The following is a 5,787-nucleotide window of genomic DNA, read 5'->3' as shown; positions in this document are numbered from 1 at the left end:
ATGCTTTAGAGTCGCTTAATGGTTCTTCAAAGATAATGTTCCTGAGATTAACTGCTTCTTTGATGTTCTCGGGGAAGGACTACTCTTCCATCCTACCCTGAGAACCTTCAAAGGCCTAAATTAAACCTTATGAATACGATTATGGAGATATGACAACACTCCTAATGTTGTTGTTGTTATTATTATTATTATTATTATTATTATTTTATTATTATTATTATTATTATTATTATTCAGCAGTTGAACCCCATCCATATGGAACAAACCCCAGAGGCCACTGACTTGAAATTCAAGCTTCCAAAAAATAGGTTGTTCATTTAAAAGAGTTACAGAAGGTAATGGGAAATACAGAAAGAGGTGTTCACTTATTAAAAAGGAAAAATAACGAATCAATATATAAAAAGATAAAAAGAGAAGTATTTCGTTTCACACCTTATGACGCATTAATTCATAGCGCCATGTTTAGGTCTCGTGTTTTCTGTATTTTCGTAATCACTGTATGTAAGTCTCCGTGAAAGTCAGGAGAGACCACTGTACCATCGAACTTAACCTCACGCGGTGCACTGTAGACATTTCTCAAGGGTTATTTTGAAGCGTAAACCTTCGGCCCCTAGCTGCAACCCCTTTCATTCCCTTAACTGTACCTCTGTTCTTATTCTTCCTCTTCTATCTTACTTTCCCATCTCTCCTAACAATTGTCTCATAGTGCAACTGCGAGGCTGTCCTCTTGCTACACCTTTCAAACCTTATAGCTCTCAGTTTCCCTTTCAGCGTTGAATGACCCCATCATCATAGGTCCCAGCGCTTGGCCTCTGGCTCAAATTCTACATTCTTTTCTATTCTGTTGCTCCGGGAAGATAATATGACATCGCTAACACGTTTAATCTCACAGCGCCTCATTTGCAGTGTTCTGGTCTCCCCGACTTGATAAACAACCGAATCTGCGTCTCGGCTCCAATATCTTTCTCTTATAACGGCATAGATTTGCATAATTTGCTGCTGTCAACGTTATTGGATTCAAAGGATATTTCAATCCGGTATTATGCCTCGGACAGCAGCTGGGATTTGGACAATAAATTCTGTTGGGGTTTTCCATGAATCTCATATTCATTATCTAGAATGTTGGGAAATAAGAGGTTTTCGATATAAATGTTGCAAAATTCATAGGCAGTCATTTTGATTCACTAACAGGATTTGGGGAGGCTTAATCCTAAGTCTATTTTACTACGGGTTCTGCGTGGACTGGGCATTATCATAATTTAATAAGCCTTTGTATTTTAAGTGGCATGCTGTAGTTTACGCTACATGAATTCCACGTTCTACATAATAATAATAATAATAATAATAATAATAATAATAATAATAATAATAATAATAATAATAATAATAATAAAGGGCAAAGTAACAAGAACTGAAGGGATAAAGCTACCAGATGGGAGCAACATCAAACACATAGTTGAGACTGGATACAAATACCTGGGAATAATGGAAGGAGGGGATAAGAAACACCAAGAGATGAAGGACACGATCAGGAAAGAATATATGCAGAGACTCAAGGCGATACTCAAGTCAAAACTCAACGGCGGAAATATGATAAAAGCCATAAAACACATGGGGCAGTGCCAGTAATCAGATACAGCGCAGAATAGTGGAATGGACGAAAGCAAAACTCCGCAGCATAGATCAGAAAACCAGGAAACATATGACAATACACAAAGCACTACACCCAAGAGACTATACATAGCACGAAAGGAAGGAGGGAGAGGACTACTAAGTATAGAGGACTGCGTCAACATCGAGAACAGAGCACTGGGACAATATCTGAAAACCAGTGAAGACGAGTGGCTAAAGAGTGCATGGGAAGAAGGACTAATAAAAGAAGACGAAGACCCACAAATATACAGAGACAGGAGAATGACAAACAGAACAGAGGTCTTGCACAACAAACCAATGCACGGACAATACATGAGACAGACTAAAGAACTAGCCAGCGATGACACGTGGCAATGGCTACAGAGCGGAGAGCTAAAGAAGGAAACTGAAGGAATGATAACAGCGGCACAAGATCAGGCCCTAAGAACCAGATATGTTCAAAGAACGATAGATGGAAATAACATCTCTCCCATATGTAGGAAGTGCAATACGAAAAATGAAACCATAAACCACATAGCAAGCGAATGTCCGGCACTTGCACAGAGCCAGTACAAAAAAGAGGCATCATTCAGTGGCAAAAAGCCCTCCACTGGAGCCTGTGCAAGAAACATCGGCATAAGTGGTACGAGCAACCTGAAGGAGTGATAGAAAACGATCAGGCAAAGATCCTCTGGGACTATGGTATCAGAACAGATAGGGTGATACGTGCAAATAGACCAGACTTGATGTTGATTGACAAAGTCAAGAAGAAAGTATCACTCATTGATAACGCAATACCATGGGACACCAGAGTTGGAAGAAGAAAAGAGAGAGAAAAAAACGGGATACAAGTATCAAGATCTGAAAATAGAAATAAGAAGGATATGGGATATGCCAGTGGAAATTGTACCCATAATCATAGGAACACTAGGCCCACGATTCCAAGATCCCTGAAAAGGAATCAAAGAAAAAACTAGAGGATGAAGTAGCTCCAGGACTCATGCAGAAGATGTGTGATCATAGAAACGGCGCACATAGTAAGAAAAGTGATGGACTCCTAAGGAGGCAGGATGCAACCCGGAACCCCACACTATAAATACCACCCAGTCGATTGGAGGACTGTGATAGAGCAAAAAAAAAAAAAAAAAAAAAAAAAAAAAAAATAAATAAATAAATAAATAAATCTTCACAATCTACCATGGCTTGTGACCGCATAAAGAATTCGGTTCGTGTCATTGGTTTCTTCAGCCTGAAATTAGTGGTTTACAATGAAACCGAAAAATATTTTATGAATATGAAACTTTAAATCAAGTTTTTATTCCCAGATTTACTCCTCTTGGGTTTATTTCTAGTTCCAACCCAACACCCGGCCCAAGCATTGTTTTTAAAAAGATATATCAGTAAATCTCTTATCTCTTTTACGTGTAACCTTTTTTTGTAAGGAGAAATGCAGCGATGCCTTTCCTATCATGTAGAATCCTCATGCCTTCAAGTGAAGGCAATTTGATATTTGCATTTGCTATTTCTGATCAGAAATCTCATATGAAGTTAGGGCATGAAAACCACTTCGTGCACAGCTTCGTCATACCTGTAGAATTCATACTGTAAGATAACGTAATTTTCTCATATAACAGAAATAATTTTAGAAAACAAAAATCTGATTCAGAATCACACTTAAACTGAGCAACGCAATTTTCCAATCAGCCAGACAGGCAGTTTTAGTTCGACAGTTTCGAAAGTAAGCAATGTTTCTAATTCCTCTGAGACTGACGACAAACTTTTTTTTCCCTTGTAACTCTGAGAGATTTACAGGAAAAAGTTGGTGTTTTCACGCGCCTTCACCAAGGCAAAGAAAAAGCTTCTTTTTCGTTATATAAAGGAACGATACAGATCGCTTAGGTTTTGTTATGAAAATGCTATTCTAATTGGAAAACAATCGAGCAACGCCTCTTATTTAAACTGAAGTTTGACGAAGAACAGCCGTCATTGTTAAAAATGAGGAGAGGTCTATGTCTTTTTCTCTTTTTTTACATCAGTATTTAATGGCGCGTTCATTTTTGATATGCTTAATCCACAACCCTTTAACCATGAATGGTTTGTATTTCTTATGATGTAAAATATTTTATATATATGTATATATTGGGTATACATACATTCATTATATATATATAGGTGCTAGGGCAATTCGTCCCTGATGAATTTGTCGTTGCCCAATTCGTCCCGCTCGATTCATCGTTGCTCAATTTGTCCCCAAGTCAATTCGTCGTTGGGCAATTTGTCCCCAAGTTAAAAGACACTACTATGAGATTCAGGGTATCTATAACACGGTTCTTTGGACTTTGCTCCTTGTCAAAGCATCGGATGTAGCTGAAAGTTGACATATGTATATTTTACAACCACACACAAATTTTGTCAGCATTATCAATAACCTAAACCCGATAGTTTTAATTTTTATAGAGTAAAAATTATCTAGCCGACGCCATGGCCAATGATTACGAGCCAAGAGTCGAAAAACATTCATTACGTAAGCAAGGTAAACAAACACCCTTTGACGAAATGTTGCCCCGCCCATCCACCAGACAGAAATTCCATCGGCTCTGAAACCCAAAGACTTTATGAATGGCGGAACGATACATAGATGTGGGTCGGGTATCAGTGCTAGCGTAGTAATACTACTGTAGCAGTAGTGCCGCAACAGTATAGCAGTAATATACATGAATTAAACGTTTAGGCCAACTGCTGGGATCCTTGAGGATCATTTAGCACTTCTTACAACTACTCGAAAAATTAGTTTTTATAGCCAGAAGTTAAATTTTCTAATCCAACAATGCCCATGGTAGCCTTCAGTGTTATCCTGAATTATAACGAGGCGAAAGTGGGTGGAGCCTCATGAAGTCACCATTCTGACGATAATTATTGGTGAAGGTTTAAAGCCAATATACGGTACCGGCTATCTTTTTTTCAGTGAATAGGTAGATAGCCAATAAATAAAAATTGCTTGGACAGTTGGAATATAGCAGTTATCAAACTTCAAGCGTTGTCTACTATGTTTTTGATTTAATTACCAACTATTCCCTACATCTTGTCAATCTGATTGTGACCTATAAAGTAGACTGTAATTTCTTTGGAAACTTATTTTGGGAGTTAGACTAATAATCGAAGTGTTTTTGTATTTATTAACATATTTTGTTGGTTTGTTCATTATGACAATTATCAGTGGAGAGGTTCCATAGTTCATAAAGGAATACTGCTTTGCTTGTATTTAAATTTGTATGTCATTGTTGCCAGAGGTTTAGCCTTCGTTACGTATAGCCAATCATCCATCGAGAAAGAGGGAAGAAATGATGTCATAAGTTACGTAACGAGTGCGTTCGAAACCTTTTCTCTGAGTAAGTTGGCCCGTCTTCAAAAAAGGTCACTTTTACATTATAAGTACCAAATTTATTCAACCTACGTAGTGCAGAATACACTCAAAATTTATGTGTTGATATAATATGTATTCTGAATAAACGTTATATTTATGAAATGCCTAGATAAAAAGTTATTGCGAAAAAACCGTGTTACAGAGGCCCTGAATCTCATAGTAGGTTGTTTAACTGTTTTATTTATTATTTTCCTGTTTTGGACAGTTGGAAACAGAAGGTTTTTACTTAGATAAGAGTTACTTCTAAAGAATACACCCATCCAACAACATGGCTACCTGCAAGATTTTAATTTCAGAGAAAGGAAAAAACAAAGTTGTTGTTGAAGAGAATTATATATATACTAAGAATAAGGAGAGTGCAGATAGACTGAAGATCTACTGGAGGTGTGAAAATCGAGCATGCAAGGCGAGACTTCATACTGATGAAAACTATATAGAGATTAAGAAGGTTGGTATCCACAATCACGCTTCAACAGCCGCAGAAGTAAATGCGAAGACTGTGGTCTCAAATATTAAAGCAAAGTCAATTTCATCTCGTGATGCACCTCGCTCAATAATTGCTGGTGAAGTTGAAAAGTTAAACGAATGTGTTTTATCACAAATTCCTCGGTTGGAACAACTCAGTAAGAATATCAGACGTTGGAGGCAAGCAGATTTTAATTATCCTGCAACCTCACAAACAAATGTTGGGTTCTCTATTCCAAGAGATTAGGAGGGGGAACCCCTCCCTC

The sequence above is a fragment of the Macrobrachium nipponense genome, chromosome 18 (assembly GCF_015104395.2).
Source record: "Macrobrachium nipponense isolate FS-2020 chromosome 18, ASM1510439v2, whole genome shotgun sequence".
Classification (NCBI taxonomy): Eukaryota; Metazoa; Arthropoda; class Malacostraca; order Decapoda; family Palaemonidae; genus Macrobrachium; species Macrobrachium nipponense.
This window is presented reverse-complemented; position numbering follows the sequence as displayed.